Source organism: Saccoglossus kowalevskii, chromosome 2 (genome assembly GCF_978046115.1).
Source record: "Saccoglossus kowalevskii chromosome 2, keSacKowa6.1, whole genome shotgun sequence".
Lineage (NCBI taxonomy): Eukaryota > Metazoa > Hemichordata > Enteropneusta > Harrimaniidae > Saccoglossus > Saccoglossus kowalevskii.
The window spans coordinates 46,127,777-46,148,817 of NC_140642.1; the positions used below are offsets into that span (position 1 = coordinate 46,127,777).

Here is a 21,041-nt window from a genome sequence, read left to right on the forward strand (position 1 = left end):
TAGATTTGTTCAAAGTTTATTTTCAAACACATTTGTGAGTTTATACTTTGAGCAGTAATCTTCTCAATTAACCTGCATTGGGTTAATTTTGTACTATGTGTATCATTTCATTTCCATTGTGTGACTTGAGTATGTTTTTCCATTTTATTATAATTAGGGCCATTATTAGAAAATGCCTTCTATTTATACTTAGTAACATTTGATCTTTGTGAGAAGTAATTGTATGGTAATTAGATCTGTTCAAGGTTAATATTCAAGACCACTGTGGTTACTACCTTATACTAAAATATATTTGGATATTTAGAGTACTAACAAATTTCAACTTATGGTCCGGTTAGACTTAAAATACACCACGAATATTCGCTTTTGAGATATAATTTTTGCTATGTGTTGGTTCCTGGATATCTAAGCTTCGTCGTCCTGTACTTCGTTTAGTAATTCAAACTTCCCAGTTTGCGTAAAAAGGGAGAGTTTCACGATTTTGACATCTCAAATGCCTTTGCTTCATTATTTGCTGAGGGACGGCCGCTTGCTTAGGTATGTGCTCTGTAACTTACAGCACATGAACCTAAAAACGTTAGGTAATCAAACAAAAATGATGTTGTACTAAAAGTCCAAAAAGTACGCTCATTTTATTTCGTATCATAAAAACAATTTACTCCCTCGCTTATTGTGACACCCTCAAATCAACTGATTTCCATTCCCCTCAAGAGTCAAAATGGTACATGTATGTGCCTCCATTTTACGCTACGACTGGAAAAGTCTTTTTTGCTTAACGTGTTCATTTGCCTTCAATTACGTTTCAGTGGCTGTCACTGTCACATTCTGAGTCTTGCCGATAACATTTTGGTTTAAATCCACATAGCTATCGCCGAAAATTCAAGAAATCTTTCATTTCTTTGTCAACTAACATGCTGGAAATCAAATTAGCATAACAATGCATTCGAAGGTTGTTGCCATTTTATTCGACAGCTTTCCACACTAGTGCCACACCACATACAACTAAAACATTTAAACCTTTGTTGGGAAATTCAAGTGTAAATTGCGTTTTTAAGTCGTGTACCATAAATTGCGTTTTACAGTTTCTCAAGTTTGTTCCAAAGACTGCAGTCGCACCAGAGATAACCAGAACATTGATTGTTTCAAAAACGTTCGTCGTTAAATTCACGTTTAAAAACGTTTTTGACCTTGTGAATTGATGATAAGCAAACAATCATGGTAGGTTGGCCCCGACTTTCTGTCGATCGGAAACGCAAAGGAGATAATACTCGATTTTCATAGACTCAGGTCGTTTAGATCAAACGGTTACTTTTGTTAGCTCCGCTGTCGACTTTGTCGAGCGGAGCTTATCAATGAGTGATTGTCCGTCGTCCGTTGTCCGTGTCAATGTTTTACTTATTCGACTTCTTCTTGAAAACTACAAGCCTGAATGCTTTGATACTTGGTGTATATGTACCTTGGGTAGACCTCTCTCAGATTTTTTCATTTCATGATCATATCTTCAATTCTCTAATTTTGGTGAATATTTTTGTCATTTTTGGTAAAAAGTGATATTTTCGACTTCTTGTTAAAAACCGCAAGTCCAATTGCTTTGATATTACATATATACATGTAGGGACTACATGTGGATCTCTCTCAGATTTGTTTGTTTTGTAATGATATCTTCAAATCTCTAATTTTGGTTTAAATTTTTGTAATTTTTGGTAAAAAGTGATATTTTCGACTTCTTGTTAAAAACTGTAAGTCCGATTGCTTTGATACTATTCATATTGTTCATTTTCTAATGATGTCTTCAGTTCTTTAATTGAAATGTGCATTGCTAACAGCGGAGCTATCTCAGCCGATAGGCTGCTTGTTTAATGACAGTGATGACGATAGTTCACAGTTTGAGAAAGTTATAATGATGTGCTCACTTCGAATGGTTTGTAGGCAATTTTATGCTATGGCGTCGAATGATTTGTTCGTTATGGGAATGACGACAAGCTCTACTGCCAGCCATGCTTTTCACAGATTTAAGCTGATGAAGGCCAGATCGCTCGTTGCTAATAAAATACGGCAACTTTCTGATTTGATCATTCAAAAAGAGCCATCTCAAGTAAGACAAGTGGTGAGAAATTTGCTGGAAAATTTAAAGGGTCACGAATGGGATGATTCAAAGAAATATTTGGAAGTCTCTCTTGCAGTTCTATTTAGCACGAGAAGATCAGCAATTTCTAAGAAAGCCACTGGGAGTCAAGCCTACATCAGTAAAATCTTAAATCAGCACCAGGCAGTAGGTGAAAAGTTGTCTGGATTTGATGAGAGTGCCCTTTGGCAATTACGATTAAATAAAGATAAAGCATTTGCCAGATCAGTATTATCTGTATCATTTTTCAAGGAAGCCATCAAATATTCTGCCTCCTTCTGTTAAATTGGCTTTATTAGCAGCACCATCTTCCCAGAAATTAGCCCCCCCCCCCCCCCCCCCGGTAGATCAGACTACAGATGACACTAAATTATGGAATGATTCTGAAGCAGAACACATATTTATCCATCTAGGGGGCGGTCTATCTGAAGCTGACTATGATGGTTTAGAGAAATCTCTGAGAACACAAGGAAATGTTTCAAGAATTCGCAGATTAACCACTTTGAGAAATAATTTGAAACGGTTCCACAATATGGTGTCAGAAACTGCCTCTCAAAATAAAAAGGGCTGGTTTGTTCATGATATTGAAGGCCTGGTTTGGAGAAGTGTCCTGAACATATTGACTGAAAACAAATTGGATTATGGCCTTGATGATGAAAATGAGAGACAGAAGTTAGAAATACATGTAGTTGTAGGTGAGGGTGGCGACACTTTCCAAGATTTCAAGGGAGTGTCCCAAAATTTCAAAGTATTTGCCATCAGTGGTGCTATACGTCTGATAAAATATAATGGTAATGAAGTATGGAGAGATCCAAATCCGCAGTCTGATGCAAGCCGCATTCCATTTGCCATTATAAATGCCCCAGAGAGTGATGCACTGATAGAAGTTGATACATTATGTATTCTTCCTGTTCTGGCATGCACTGAAAAATTTGCCCAACATGGTATAAAGGGGATGAAATACTGTAGAAAACTGGAAGGAGATGAAAAGTATAAAAGTTTGGTCTTGCAGAGAAAGAGTACCAGTTTTTTCTGCAATTTATGTTTGGCTACAGTTCATAAATGTCACAATCTAAATCATGAATGGGATATGTCTATCACTCTTGCGGATATGAATTCATGGGCAGAAGAAAAAAGTAATGGTCAGAGTAATCATCCTCTTATAAAGTATGACCCCATAAATGAATACACTATGGATCACCTTCATGCTAAATTGAGAAACGTGGGTAAACTAATTGACGAGCTCTTCAACGAGGCTCAAAAGATCGACCAACAACTGGAATTTATACAAAAGTTTGCAAAGTTATCTGAAGATAAAAACATGATGTGAAGCAATATGAATCAAAACTGGTCGACCAATTTGATACCAAGGTTAAAATTAATGAAGCAAATCATTCAGCAAAGTTACTTCAAGTTACTAAAAAGGATGATCTTAACAAACTTGATAAGAAACTTGAAGCAGCTTCACTAGCATTTGAAATTAAATACACTGAACACACTGAAGTGAATTTGTTGGATTCTGCTGAATCACATTTTGAAATTTTATTTGGCACACAAAAGGAATACAAATGCACACTATGTGCATCACATCTCCATGTTGTATATAAAATCAAGCCAGGTATCACTCGTCACATGCAAACTGTTCATGGTAAGTTCAGCACAAAAGATCTGAAACAAAACACAAGATGCATTACTAATCTCAATATTTAATATCAAAAATCTGTCATAATAATAAATTATTATTTACACTTGGTAAAACTATTCCAAAGTCAGCCTAAATTGTCAAATTTGTAATGACACTATTTTCTATGAAGTCTTTGACTGTAAAAAATGGGGCATGTGGAGGGGGCCTGGCACATTTTCTTTGAAAATCATTTGTTATTAAACTAATCTCAATATTTAATATAAAAAATCTGTCATAATAATAAATTATTATTATTATTTACACTTGGTAAAACTATTCTAAAGTCAGCCTAAATTGTCAAATTTGTAATGACACTATTTTCTAGGTATTAATTCTTCAACTTCAAACACATCAATGTGTGTCACGTTTACTGGAGAAATGGGGCAAGTGGAGGGGGCGTGGCACATTTTTTTTGAAAATCATTTGTTATTAACTATATTTAGTATATTCTCACTTTAATATTACATAATAATAATATGTCAGAAAATAATATTAAGAGAAACGAATGAAATGCATTGGTATCAAAAACAAATACATGGAAAATGTTCATTTTATCTCTATACCCAAGTACTAATTATTCCATTTCAATGAAACTTAGTACAAAGATGCTCTAGGACAATGTATAAACCTAATTAGTTTGGGTTAAAAATCTGTTCATATTAATTCCCTAATAAGCATAATAATTCATAATTTTTTGGTTCTATTCACATTTCAATTAAACTTGGAAACATAGATTTTCTGTTACATTGCGCAGACCTCATTAGTTTTACACTCAAATCTGTTCATATTAATTTTCTGATTTGCATAATTAGTTTTCAGCTAAGTAATTTCGAATTATATTTAATGTGTCTCCAATACTCTCAGCACAAGTTCTTTCTAAGCTTTCTTTGATTGGATTTTGAAAGAATCACAATATCATCTGCATAAAGAAGGCAATTAATGGGTGTGTTGTGTAGCAGTGTAGGGTCACAATGATCATTATCAAAAATATCAGGCTGGTCATTCATTCAGTATTCCATTAATGAACGAAGTTCACATAACAATCTCATGCCTACAAATCATCCCATAATTATTGACAAGTTGTTACTAGCTTATACTAAAACAAGCCGGTAGGCTGGTTGGCGATCGGCTCCGCTAAAAAAAACAAGCAACATGTTTTTGGCTGTTGCCACGGGTGGGCACTGTATACGAAGTTCACCAAAAAAACACTCAGTCTTTAGAATTCACTTTATTTTATTGCTAGGGCGTATTATTCTGCTGTTAAATTTGTTATTTCCAACCGTTTTGCAATAGTATTTTCTAGATTGAAGGCAGCATTAACAGTTCATTCAAAGTTGCGTTGGGATTATGTTGATACAGTGTAACAATGTCGGTGCCGGTGATCTATTACCGGTGTGCTGGCAACGTAGCCAAAATAAAAAGTATGACCATTTAAACACTGCTATTGCAAGACTGGTAATAGGTAATAAATTTGGGGCGAAAGTATTCCAATTAGTGGCGGTACGACCTGCCTGTTAAGTATGAACAAAATCAGCCAAGCCAAAAAAATCACAGAAGAGTTAAAAAGCAATTCTTGGTGAACTGTAACCCCAACTTTGGGGATCAAATTTCTCGGTAATGAAAAAAGATACCAAAAATTCAAATAGTAATTTTGTGCCCACATTCAAGCTGAGTAGAATGAGCTACATGTATGTCTGAGGTGTTTTATCCTGAATTTGTAGAAGATACATTTGGGCCGAAGCTAATCAAAAATCAATTTTTCGAGCTGTTGCTATGGCAACGGTGGACCACATTTTTTTTAGAGATTTTTTCCAATAACTAGGGTGAAGGTGTGACCTACCTGCCAATTTTGAACGAAATCGGCCAAGCCAAAAAAATCACAGAAGAAATAATACGTGAAAACACTGGAAATCACACACACACACACAAATTTTAAGGGCAATCCTAGCAGAGCGGATTGCCAATATGTTATTTAGAGTACTAACAAATTCTCACTTCCGGTCCGATTAGAAATAAAATACACCACGAATATTAACTTTTGAGATTTTTGGTATGTGTTGGTTCTTGGATATTTCAGCTTCGTCGTCCTGTACTTCATTTAGTAATTCGAACTTCCCAGATTGTGTCAAATCGGAGAGTTTCTTGATTTCGATATCAAAACCGCCTTGGCTTAATTATTTGCTGGAGGGGGGGGCGCTTAGGTACGTGCTCTGCAACTTGCAGCGCATGAACCTAAACATGTTAGGTAATCAAATTCACGGGAAGTTAACAATCCTTAATACTGCTAAATCGCCAGTTGTGAACTTTATCAGGATTCCCGTATAAAGTTACACATCATTCTAGCAAGGAAAAATATTGATTACTGTTGTGCAGGTTATATAATAAAATATGAAATCATTAATATTTCATTTTTGTTTATTAAAATATGTACACATTATATCTAATTGGGGTTGGTATTGCCAAGCAAGTTTATAAAATTATAAACAAATGTTTTCGTAAACACTGACCGCGAAATACGCCTTTGAGAAGTACATTGTATTACTGATGAATACTTTATATTGTAATTTCTTTCAATTTGAATTAGTTGTATTGCAATGCATTAGTAATAATAATAATAATATTTATTGCATCTTTAGAAATACAGTATTTCTATCAGTACAGTAGCAATAAAAGTTTAATAAATAAGTATAAATAGTGTAAATGTATACATTCCTTTATTTCATTGTTGAGACTGAGTTATACAGTTTGTTACGTACTACAATTTATCTATATTGGAAAACAGTTATGGGGATTATTAATTTCAATAAACAATATTCAACTATCCTTTGCAACACAAATAAGATCATAATGGTAATGTTTATTGGTCTTTGAAACTAGAGGCATTATCAGAGCATGGGTCTTATTTTGGAACTCCTGCCAGGATGGTATTCCCAGAATAGTGCCAGTAGTTAAAGAAACATAAAACTTTAATTCTCAACAAGGATGAAAGGACCATTTACTGGGACAAAGCCCTACTCCCCGCGAAACTCTACAGATACGAAACCCAATTACCGCGAAAGCCACTCACCGCGAAGCTACTAGTAAAACATTATAAGATAGTATTCTACCGTAAGCAGTTGTACTTGGTACTGGTCCTCATTTTTCAGTGAAATATTCAAGACCACCGTGGTTAAACATTATAAGATAGTATTCTACTGTAAACAGTTTTACTCTGTACTGGTCCTCATTGTTCAGTGAAATATTCAAGAACACTGTGGTTAAACATAAGATAGTATTCTACTATAAACAGTTGTACTCGGTACTGGTCCTCATTGTTCACTGAAATATTCAAGACCACCGTGGTTAAACATTATAAGATAGTATTCTACTATAAACAGTTGTACTCGGTACTGGTCCTCATTATTCAGTGAAATATTCAAGAACACTGTGGTTAAACATAAGATAGTATTCTACTATAAACAGTTGTACTCGGTACTGGTCCTCATTATTCAGTGAAATATTCAAGAACACTGTGGTTAAACATAAGATAGTATTCTACTATAAACAGTTGTACTTGGTACTGGTCCTCATTATTCAGTGAAATATTCAAGACCACTGTGGTTAAACATAAGATAGTATTCTACTATAAACAGTTGTACTCGGTACTGGTCCTCATTATTCAGTGAAATATTCAAGAACACTGTGGTTAAACATAAGATAGTATTCTACTATAAACAGTTGTACTCGGTACTGGTCCTCATTATTCAGTGAAATATTCAAGAACACTGGTTAAACATAAGATAGTATTCTACTATAAACAGTTGTACTCGGTACTGGTCCTCATTATTCAGTGAAATATTCAAGAACACTATGGTTAAACATAAGATAGTATTCTACTGTAAACAGTTGTACTCGGTACTGGTCCTCATTGTTCAGTGAAATATTCAAGAACACTGTGGTTAAACATAAGATAGTATTCTACTATAAACAGTTGTACTCGGTACTGGTCCTCATTATTCAGTGAAATATTCAAGAACACTGTGGTTAAACATAAGATAGTATTCTACTGTAAACAGTTGTACTCGGTACTAGTCCTCATTATTCAGTGAAATATTCAAGAACACTGTGGTTAAACATAAGATAGTATTCTATTATAAACAGTTGTACTTGGTACTGGTCCTCATTGTTCACTGAAATATTCAAGACCACTGTGGTTAAACATAAGATAGTATTCTACTGTAAACAGTTGTACTCGGTACTGGTCCTCATTGTTCAGTGAAATATTCAAGAACACTGTGGTTAAACATAAGATAGTATTCTACTGTAAACAGTTGTACTCGGTACTGGTCCTCATTATTCAGTGAAATATTCAAGAACACTGTGGTTAAACATAAGATAGTATTCTATTATAAACAGTTGTACTCGGTACTGGTCCTCATTATTCAGTGAAATATTCAAGAACACTGTGGTTAAACATAAGATAGTATTCTACTGTAAACAGTTGTACTCGGTACTGGTCCTCATTATTCAGTGAAATATTCAAGAACACTGTGGTTAAACATAAGATAGTATTCTATTATAAACAGTTGTACTCGGTACTAGTCCTCATTGTTCAGTGAGTTACAAACTATGTGCAATAAGTTTTGTAAAGTTGCTACTGTACATGTACAATAAGTTATTTTCTAGAGTTCACATATAATAATTATACTACAAGTTGCTATAAAGCGTATTCTTCAGTGCAATAAGTTTTCTAAAGTTATTACTGTACAATCAGTTATATCCTATTTAGTCACATAAGATAATTATACTATAAGGTGGCATATATAGTAGTTAACTGAGCAGTATTTGCTAATATCCAGACTATTGAGTTAACTTTGCACAATTATGTAAGTGTCATTTCAATATTATCATTATTTAGAATGCCTCAACCTAAGAAAAAAGTTTTAGACTAAAACGCGAACAAAATTGTAAATACATGTAGGAAAAATGAGCATGCTAGTCACAGCCTCAACAGTACAGTAAACAACAAAACCTTGAAGTAAGTAGTGAAGTATTTCCTCAGTCAGGTAATCATGTAGAATTAGATGTTGTTACCCATAAAGTTTATAATCTTATGGATCAATTAATGAACAAACTTAACAGACTAACGAATCAAAGTGAAATATCTTCAAATGTAATGCAATTACTAAATCAGTTTCACCTGTATCAAAAGAATATTGTGAGTACTGATTGGATAGTTGTTATAAATGAACTCCCTGGTGCTGGTTTACAAAACCTTGGCCTTGTTATCAAAATGTTATATACAAGTATTAATACATACCCCAGCATTTGCAAGCTACATTCTTCCCAAATCAAAAACCCCTCAATGCAGAAAATATAAAACACCATCTTGTTCGTTATGTGAATGGGAATCATTTATAATTCACATGTATTTGGGTAACAACAGTTTTAATAGTGCAGCATGGTTACAGAAATACATTAAAAGTAGAGAATTAATTAATCCTCTTGTAGAAAATAATGCCCATGAATTTCTTGTGATTATATTTGATATATTAGAACAATATGACGTAAACAGTAATAATATGCCAGTACATACTTTACAAAGTATATTTATGGGTACCTATAAGTATAGTTAATCGCACGAGTTGGAGTGCGTTTATAACTATAAAGGCCACAGTTTTTGTCAGCATCTTGTAAAACGCACGAGGCCGAAGGCAAGAGATTTTTAGTGACTGTTTCGGTTGTGCGTGAGATTGTACCACTTCAAATTTGCATAAGAATGCTCTTTGAGATTCAAATTAGTAAAGCTCATCTGCGTTCATCGAATACGATTGGTTGTTAAGTGATATGACCAATAAACCTTATTTGCTGAATGGTCTTTTCAAATAAACTCCACTCATTGGTCAATATTTTGAATACATTTGAATTTTCCATGTGTCAAAGCATGGTCTTGTCATTTCGAATGCAGGCAGCGCTCAGTGATGGTCAAATACAGTGACATCTCCGATTCAAAGTACAACGATGACATTGAGAGATTTTGCTCTCAATACAACGAAAAAGAAGATTTTAACGTTTCGGTTTACCTGTAGACAATGAACAGATAGCTGCCAGTCAGAATTCGCGAGTGCCAAAAAACACGCGTAGATGTACTAACTGGGGAGTGTCTGTGTGGGATGAATGGGACCGAGCCAGAAATGAACGAGTCGAGAAGCACGGGGTAAGCAGTAGTGACGTGTTCACATTTGTTCCCAGATTATGCAGCGAACTTGGTGTACGTGAACTTTCATTTTGGTTGTGTCGCTTTGTTGTCGAGGCTCGTCGACAAGACAATTCAGAGATATTTACGTGACGAATGCAAAAGAGTGCTTTATGGATACACATGCTCGGGAATTTATGGAATTCCATCACACCCTGGACGGTGTAATGAAGAGTATAGACAGACGGGGAATAGGTGTTATTAAATGTCAAGCTGAACCATACACAGATGATGATGAAAACAAATTGTGGGATAAGGTTTTTTCCATAGAGTCTGCTACAAATTTGAGTTATGCGGTCTACTTTTATGTGTGTAAAGTGTTCGCTCTCCGAGCAGTCGACGAACATAGTAACCTTACAGCCGAACAGTTCGTACAAGGATCAGACAATCAAGCTGACTATATTGAATTTAATGGTAGACCGTGTAAAAATAATCAAGGACTGTATTACTCGCGGAAAATCCCGTATAAAAATGTGCGCCAATACGGCGTTCTTTCCAACACGCGTTGTGTTGTTCAGTTATTGAAACGTTATTTGCAATGTATTCCACCGAAAGGTCCCTTCTACCGACGTCCAGCGGAGGGCTCAAATTTTATAAACAGAAGATTGGAGTAAATACTTTACGACAATATCCAAAAAGAATGTGTGATCTGGCTGGAATAGATGGGTATCAATCATACTGGACACTCGGGTAAGGTAAGTTTGTCTCAAGTGATTCTGGGGTGGGTGGAATCTTGGGATGGGTTCAAATGTGTTTGAATTTTGCCGATTGAAAACAAATATTGTACATTGTGAAAACGTATTTCAAACGCGATGCAAATAAATGTGGGTATATTTACTTCTCAAATCATTCTTTTCATACTTTTAGGTTACTGCGGTGACTTCGTTGCATGAAAAAGGCTTTGGTGAGCAACTAATCAAAGAACGCACTGGTCACAGATCGGATGATGGGTTGAGAACATATAAACAAACAAGTAACTCTCTTCAGAAAATTGTATCTGATGCTCTCCAACCTCCACTACCGAAAGCAAGTACTTTAGCCATCGTAATTGACGATCCTGGTTCCGTACACAAGCCTAAGGTTGAAAGATATGAACAGCCACTGCCTGAACCAGTGACTGCAACATCACATGCAGAATTCAGAGAAATGTGTCGTTCAAATGATTGTTGTTCTAAACAAATTAAAATTAAGATCCAGGACGGAAACAAATGTGTCAATATTGAATTGTAGTGTTGTAGTTGTTTTTCCATAGAAAGTATAATTAAATTAGTGCGATTTACACCCTCCTTATGATTTGTGTGATTAAATGCATATACTTTGTTTCATTTGTAATGCAAATTGTAAACGGTAACGCTTTGATTGATATGCAAATTGTAAACAGTTACACTTCTATTGATATGTTAATTGTAAACGCTACACTTTTGATACAAGTGTAGCATTTACACTTTGCATATGAATAAAAGTGTGACCGTTTACACTTTGCATATTTGCGAATGCTCTTTACAATTTGCATATAAATTCACCCTTTTTGCAAGAATAAAAATCAAACAATGATGCCCATGACCAAAAGTGGTATAATAACACATATAAATCAAAACACTGTGCATATCAGAATGTTAGACTTGAACCATTCACTGTTTTACGACTTCCTATCATATATTCTAGTAATAATGAACCAGTTTCTATTTCAAATTGCTTTAATGATTACTTTAGTGAAGAAACAATACATGAATATTCGTGTAGTCATTGCAACAAAGTGCATGACATTGTAAAAAAATGTGACCAATCAAGTATTACCAACATGCTATGTTATACAGTTGAAACGTTTTTCAAATTTGGGGAATAAAATAAAGACACCTGTCAGTTATTCAATAAATTTAAACATGTCTGAGTATGTAAGCAACAGTTACTATGGTTATACTTCATACAAGTTATATGGTATAATAGTACATCAGTCTAATCCATTACATTACTATGCCTGTAATAAAGCATCTGATAATAACTGGTAGAAATTTAATGATGATAGCGTAACACTTATTGATATCGAAAATGTTTTAAAAGAACAGGTTTACATGTTATTTTATCAGTTGATAGAAATAAATAGTAATTTTTATGAATCCACCGATTACAGTCAAGAACCATGTCACATAATTAGTTGGCAAGATTTATCTACTCATGTGAAATATCAGGTTCAAAATAAGGCTGATGTTAGTTCATCTCTTCATTATTGTTGAGTAAAGAATTACACAGGCAAATTGAGCTTGAAGAAAAAAAAAAGAGGCATGTAAAAGCTGATGTTATTGATCGTAAGAAGGAATATACAAAACAATATATGAAACAGAAACGTGAAAACCAAGGTTAACATTTAGAGAAGGAGACAAATGCAATGAGGTTACATCACAAAATCAAAATTTGCTAGTAAGAAATGAATATTATGTTATAAATTTTCACTATTTCAAGAATTTAGCCAATTCTTGGTCTCCACTTAAGGTAGCGAGAAGGTTTTGTGACGTTTTCGAATAATACATTCTCTGTCTGTTGTCTCGTTCAGAACAGTAATTTAGCTTATATATTTCAAAAGACTAAGTATAGAGGTACAAATTTGCACAAACTGGACAGTCATTGTTTACATAATTATCACGTGACATCAAAAATGGCGAACCTTGTAAAAAGTCTGCGATTGCGAGAGCACACTGCGAAATTTCCTGGTGAAATTTACGTCATGCATTGTCCGTAATCAAGTCCATTGAAATGTGTCCCCGGTAATCAAAAGACCTATTGTTCCGATTTCTATGCAGGTTTGTTTTTTTGTCCCCAAATTATTTCATACTTGGCACCTTTAACAGACTATTATTCTGTGACAAAGCATTTTCTTTAAAAACCCAGACATATTTCGCACCATCATTATCTTTTGAACGATAACTGCGAGTTTGAATGTCCTAGTCCGAACGCACTTCATTTGGCGGCGGTACCAATGAGTCGTACTCAGTCAAAACCTCAACTCGAGAAAAACGTGAAAAACAGTTTTAGTTAATGAAACACTGTAGATTTGCTGCATTATTATAAATATACACTAAAAATGGCCAAAAAGATTAACCTCTGATATCATAGAACTCATAAAGAGTGTCAGATAATGAATAATTTCATGCTCGAGCATGAAAAATGAAGAAAACTGCTGGCATTTGAGTCCGTACTCCAGGAACGTTCGGGTTTCCATTGTTATGCAAACGCACAACAAGGGATAATCCTCTGACAAACATTACTGTCCCACTGTACACGCTGACAGTTTACAAACAGGCTAATCCTTAAGTGTCTCTGATAAGAGATCTAATAAAACGGTTTTCATGGTGAAACAAAAAGGCCAATGTTTGAAAAAAATTGCTGTTTCAGACTGCGACACTGAGTGGCAGATTTTTCTTTGCCTCGTCTGTCAACGCTTTTTTTTCTTCGCCATTGCGTTATAAAAAATGGTATTAGTAAAATAGATAATTGACTTGGAAAATAAAACGATTTAAAAGAAAGTTGCGCAAAGTTAGAGTACTCATTTCGCACAACCTCCCACCCGCTTCCGCTTTCCAATCACCTTTTTCACTCGCTTTTGCGACCGCTTGTTGAATTCGACCGGACAATTTCCGCTTTATTTTTGACCCCGCAAACCCCGAAATATCACCGCACGCGCGCATTTGAAATTAGGATTAATAGAAAAATTTCTGAGGTTCACATTGTCTTATAATTGTCTTTCTGGTTTTTATGAATGTTCAACAGCTGACAAAAGTTCAAATACTTTTTGTTTTAACTATCCATAATTATATGCACGCAATCTGACCCTTTGACCTCGATTTGGCTTGGACTGAATATTTTATTTTGAACAATATTCTGACGTGAAATACAAAATGTATTTCAACACAAGTATGACATGTTGACTGGGTTTTCTTTCCTGATTGTTGAGTCTTCGCAATGTGTTTTGTATAATTATTGTTGTTTTTCCCTGAGGCAAAGACAAGCTGAAGGACCATGAAGCTAAATGGCAGTTTCATGCAAGGGCTGAGTGAAAGGAAATATTTCTAAGCCTAAAATAAAACCTTATATTACACCTCTTTGTGTATTTGTTAATTTTACATATGTTTTTAATGACAGTATGTCTGTAAATATCTAGAAAAATCTCGTTGATAATTTTCGTTGATAATTTCGATTGTTTGGAATGTTTGTTTACCGTGTCCCAATAATTTGTTTGGAATGTCGATCCCAGTTGGTTTCTCCATACTGAGTTTAGGAAGGGCGTCGATCAACACAATCAGCCGAAACGGTACAAACATTTACCGTAATTCATGGGGATCATGTCCGTAATTTGTGGGCTGAGACCCCAAATAATTTAACAAGTACTATTATTATTATAATATATATTTTAATTACATCGCAAAACTACAACAGAGCTGGAGTTGTTTGCGGTGAAACAACCGCCTTGAAGTCGATGCAACTTAACTAGCCATTTCTTACCTTGAAATAAAAAAAAAAAAAAAAATTCAAAGTGCATCGAGGAAAATATTAATAATCATTCTTATCAATCGCTTGCTTTATTTTATTCAAATCCACGAAATTCACGAGTTTTTTGACATTTGTTGGCAACTTCCGCTCTGATTGATTGATTGAAAATGTGTTGTGGTTCTGTGACCCAGGTTGTGCTCCGATCATGTGACTTTCAACCAATCAATGATGTTGTAACAAAGCATATTTGACGCTAATTGAAAGGTCGTCGTACCATCCAATTTCTGGCGTCGATTCACATAGTGTTTTTGTGCTGTGACCGGCTTCAAAATTCGCTGAAAAACATCGGTATATTTTGACAAACGAATGGAATTTGACCTCAGTTCAAAAAGAAAATACTAGGCTTAGATACATTAGAGTCCACGGCGAATCAGTTTTCTCTGCAAGTTAGGAAATAAAGTAAACCAGAGTAGGGTCGATGATTTTCAGCCCTGAAGGACTTCCGTGTGAATCCTGAGTTACGAATTGTTCATCGACTGGCCACCAAATATTTATGACTATAACTAAATTTGACACGTTTTTTTAAGCCCAATAAATTATTCATACATGTCAAGCTCTGTTCTATTTTTTCAGGGCATGTGGCCATTTTTAGTTGAAAATATTTTTTGTGGGAACACTTTTACGATACGGTATAGACTGAACTCATTCAATGATCGTGACTTATTGACTCCCGTGTGCGAAGCACAAAAAGGGATTCTTTGCAGTTAGTATGTCTGTCTGTGTGTGTGTGTGTCTGTCTGTCTGTTTGTGTGTGTGTGTGTGTGTGTGTGTGTTTGTTCCATCGATATCTCAAGAACCAATGTTCGGATTTTAATGAAACTTGGTATATAGCTTGTCTGGGGCAATGCGCAGATTTGATTAGTTTTTGGTTGACATCCATGCATATTAATGAGCTCATCTGCATAATAATGTGTGAATTTTAAGCTATTTCAGTTATATCTCAAGAAGCATTAAAACGATTTTTATGTAACTTGGTAAGAATGTTACTAATGATTGGCTGCTGCAGTTCATTGTTGTATTTTACATTTTAATTAAAATTTAGCATTTTTTATGTATTTTTTTATTATTTTTATTTTTTTTTTTTTATGCCCAATTGCATGAATACAACTAATAGGAATCGGTGAGTGGACTAATTTGCATAACGATGCGCATGCGTATTCTATTTTTTATGACCAGCAATTTATGATGGTGTCAGCCATTTTGTTATTTCCAGTGTGTTGTACAAAAACGAAGCAAGCGCTCGGGAGATGAAATGTATCAGTTTACATTATGAAAAGGTCTAAGAAATTACATGTATGATTTGTTATTATCGTATAAGTAAATAAATAAATAAGTAATTGAACAAATGTATAACCCCAATGACTGTGAAACGAATTACTGTGCAAGCTAGTTTACATTCACGTGTGGTGTACAATTACATTCAAGCCACGGAACATTGAACCCTGTGTGAGTCCAGTCAAGAAAATAATGAATGTGAGATTCATCATCGCCAAAACCATGGCAGTGTTGAAGATATGAAAATGGTTGGTAGGTTCGATTTCATGGTAAAATGTTGTGTAAATTCGTTGTACTTGTGAATCCTGATTTATCACCGTGATATTGAACGCGAGAACAAATATGGTGACCTCCAGCATCAATGTAGTTGTATCAAGTCGCTGCCGTAAGGAGATATTTCCTTTGTATCGCTTACCAACATTGTATTGTACTTCTTTCCTTTATTTTCCTTTACACATTTGGAAACTTGCATGGTGCACTTTCACCCCCACCTTCCCCAAATTACGAAGCTATCAAGTCGATTAGTAGGTATAGGATGTCTATGTGTGTTGATGACTACTGCATTGTGTAAGGGCTTCTCGTACGTAAAATGGGGCACATTCCCAGTAAAAATATCTATTTACACAGAGCTGACAAAATTTGCCTACATGTGTAAATATATGTTGGGATTTGGAGAAAAAAAACTCGTAAAACATACCGAATTTACCGTGACAGGAGTGATCAATTTTGGTGCCGATTGTTGGTGGGCTGATCAGCATGTCGGATTATTTTTGAGAACGTTCTTTGTGTGGGGAATCACAAAATCATTAGCACTAAGTAGGCTGGTTTCCCTTATTTTTGTGTCAGAGTACCCTGTACAAATGACATGAATCGACATTCGATGATTACCAAAACAATTTGACAATCGTGTCTCATTTGTTCACCGCCCCCTCAACACAGTGATTTGTTATGACGGTGATTTGTTATGAGGGGTATTTTTTCCCGGCCCTTTTCGTCGGAAATTACGAATTCATTGGCTCTAATATATCCTAGTTTACTTTAGTTGTTTCATCCGATTATTCTGTACATTGATTTTACCTAGCAAAGGAAACAATCGGTGTCTGGCTTTGTTATATTTACACTATTGCAACACCTTATGTGGGCCCCCAGCGTGAGCCTCGTGTTTCACTATTTTTTTCATTGAATATTACACGGCACGATATCCCTCAAATCGGAAGGCACATGTATTGCTCGAGTTACTGTTCCTATTAAGTTAAGCCATGGAGCAAAAAAGAAAATATGGTTAAGCTGAATACCATGCTTCATGTGGAATGTATAGACCGTGATGTCGGCATTAACTATTGGATGCACAGTGGAAACCACTGGGGCAACGCCACGCTGACCGGCGTCTCCTGCCTGGACGGGCTGCAGGGTTTTAAGCCGTCGTAAATGTTTTCGAAACGAAAATTAGCGAATAGGTTTTGTTTCGAGCCACTTAAAATGTCCTGTGTGTATTTTTGGTTGGTACCGTACTCATCGCGTGCGACGTGCCCCAGATAGTGTCAATTTGTACGCAGTAACAAATGAGACACGTTGGAGATTACTTTGAATTTTATGTACCGAGAAGTACGTCTGCCGTAAATTATTAATATTTGTTATGGTACTGAGTTGTACGATGGTTGTAATTTTACCATGTCGATTTTTGGGATATACGAACCAATTGAAAAGATTGTGATGCCTTCCTTATTAATATACATAACTGAAAATAAATAAAATAAATAAATATTGATATTAAGATAGTGGTTTGAATTTTAGATATTTAGATTGTGATTGTTTGAAATTTACATAGTTGCTCTTGCTACTTTTCGTTTTCCGTGTTAACTAAATTTGTAAAATATTTTTAAATGCCCTATAAGTTTATTTTGGGCATTTATTTGTTTACTATTTTCGTTGCATTTCATTTTCCTCAATGTTTTATGAATTATTTCAGTTTTCTTTTTAATGCTTCAATTTTGTATAGACTTTTTATGCATATTTTTAAGTAGGCTTATTGTAGGTATACACTGTCTATGTGTGTAGATGACTACTGGTGCCTCCTTATTTAATAGATTATTCATAATTTGTTTATCATTTTCAAATATTCTCGAATATTACATCATGATCCCTATTCCCTCAGCACACAGGAGTTCTTTCTAAGCTTTCTTTGATTTTTGAAAATTGAATGTCAAATTTTACCAGACATGGACCGACGTGGATTCGATATTGTTATTTTTGGAATTAATCATTAACATTTTCTTGTTTCTCTACTCTGTCAAAATGAGTTACCTATGCTTTTTTCACGTAGCTGTCATTAAAATAATAAAAAATAGTACATCTAGAACAAGCACCCAAAACATGTAACAAGAGGTCACAGTTCAGTTGCTTTCACGATACAAGTGTCATACAACTATTAGATTTGAGGTGTCGTTCAGAATTTAATAATAGTAAATACTAGTTGTATGTTCACACTTTACTATCAAAACCACCATTTCGACCACTCATGTGCCAGTGATTCGTGTTTGGGTGAGCGGTCGGTGTTTCAATGAGCGAGCTAGCAAAAAAAAACGTTATTAAAATGCGGCCGGTTTCCGGTCGGACAAGACCGCATGGTCGTAAATTAAGCGATAAGCAGTCGTTGTAAAAGTGGAAGGTTAGGCGAAATGAGTACTGTATGCCCGGACTGTATGACCGTGTTTCTCCAACGAAGTCTCAACTGACAATAATGCTGGCAATGGACGTTAGATAAACACGCATTGTTTGCGATGGAAAGCTTATCACCCGTTATATCAGAATCATCAACAACAGAGTATACAGATAAGATGTTAAATATCATTTAAACCCTTCCAAAGTTGTAGTCTTCTTTTCTTCTAGCGTTTTAAAACACTAATTTAAGCAACGTTATTTTGCAATTTCGATCTTTTGTAAACCTGGGATGATGTATCAAGGTCTGAAGTAACCGTTTTATCAATTTTTGAAAAATCAAGAAAAAATTGAAAATTTCCCTTCTCAGTTGTATCAACTATTTTCTTGTGGGCAAGGTTTCAATAGTTTTGCTATGTTTTACGAAATCTTTCACTGGCAGCGTTTGTTTTGTCGCGTTTCACAACTTTATGTCCTGGCTGACTTTGTTTTGGCTGTAAGTGAACTACGTACATCTCATGGAAGTATTTCGCCCAGAGTTTGCAAAACGGAATACCCTGCAAAATTTGAATCCTTTATTTTATAACGAGACATTTTGCGCAAAAATAAAAACCATAATTGTAATTCAACAAGTTTATGTAACGTGTTAGTCCGCTTGCCAGCTGCCTAGTTAAAGAACGCGATCTCCATTGATGTCGGCTTCGACAACTTCGGACTAGTAAGATGGGCGCTGGCTGACATTAGAATTTGTACAGTACGGTCATTCTATAACAATCGATCAGTCGTTTTTTTTCACAGTCTTACTATTCCTGCAGATATTTTTCAATTGTTATAGGTGCCACGGATTTACATAACTACAACTTGACCCGTGTTAAACCCAAACAATGCGTGCATGACAACCGTCACCCTACACACGATTACTCAACGAATACCATACTCTACAGTAGACATTTTTCGCTCTCCACCAAAAATAGAATGGTTCTATTTCATATTAGTTGTGTCTGTGTCAGTGTTGTAATTGATTTCACATGTTTGGTTTGATCTTGTTTATGGTGGACATTATTACTACGCGTATGTATTAAATTACCAATTTTATATGGCAGTGTGATCCACCGTAATTTGTCAATGGTCGTTTATAAATTTCTGATTGTATTTATTATTCTTTTAACATCATAAAAACAAAAATAATACACTTTTAAATGAAACAATAGGTAATAAACTGTAAATGCGTGAGGTTGCGCTGTCAGGCGAGCGAGCGAATGGATACTTCCGAATTTGCGCGTTCGAAAAAAAAGCGGAAAATGTCCGGTCGAATTGAACAAAGCAAGCAAAAAAAAGCGATCAAAATCTAAAAGCGAGCGGGAGCTTGGGCGAAATGAGTACTGTACCTCAGTACAGTAGGCCTCTCTTAGATTTGTTCATTTTATGATGATATCTTTAATTCTCTAATTTTGATGAATATTTTTGTAATTTTTGGGAAAAAGTGATATTTTTGTCATTTTGTTGAAAACTGCAAGTCTAATTGCTTTGATATTACATATATATATACTACATGTGGATCTCTCTCAGATTTGTTCATTTCATTTCATTTCAGTTCAATGATAACTTTAATTCCCTGATTTTGGTGAATATTTTTGTAATTTTTGGTGAAATTTTTGACTTCCTGTTAAAAACCACAAGTCTGATTGCTTTGATATTACATATATATATACTACATGTGGACCTATCTCAGATTGTTCATTTCGTGATGATATCTTCAATTATCTAATTTTGATGAATATTTTTGTCATTTTTGGTGAAAATAGATATTATCGAATTCTTGTTGTAAACAGTCTGATTGCTTTGATACTATACATATTGTTCATTTTCTAATGATATCTTCACTTTCTTTAATTGAAATGTGCATTGCTAACAGCAGAGCTATCTCATCTGACAGGCTGCTTGTTTTTAATTTTTGGTTAAACATGCTATTTTTAACGCTTTCTTAAATACAACTTTTTCTTAAATACAACTCTTAAATACAACTTGGGTGGACTTTATACTTTTTTTCATTTCATTATGACTACTTCAATTTTCTATTTTTGTGTGAAAATAGATGATCGATTGCTCTGATATTCTAATATAACTACCATTGATTGACTTCTTTCAGACTTGTTCATTTCATCATGATATTTTTAATTCAACTGCTGTTTTTTCTATACATTATACTCCACTCTTGTGATGGATTGTTTCACATGACTAGCTCTTTTATGGATTTAAAGTCTAACCCCTCCTCCATCTTTACACGTTATTGTTTGTCTCAAGTAAGTGTTTTTGCTTTAGTATGTTCACTGATGGGAGGAATGCAATTGTTCACAGTGATTTATTTTGCTTGCCCCTTGGCACACCATGTAATTGCTTACAATTGAGTGCCAATGGTAATACTAACATTACCAGCTGTCTTAATGACCAATATACAGAGATTCTACTATAATAAAACTATGACAGGCTTACAAGATTGCCTCACTCAGCAGTCTAAA

General features: G+C 34.9%; 1 protein-coding gene across 1 annotated transcript in view; it reads left to right on the plus strand.

The window, feature by feature from the left end:
* Positions 1-21,041, plus strand: part of LOC144354615 (uncharacterized) — a 144,417-nt gene that overhangs the window by 55,687 nt on the left and 67,689 nt on the right. The window lies entirely within an intron of this gene.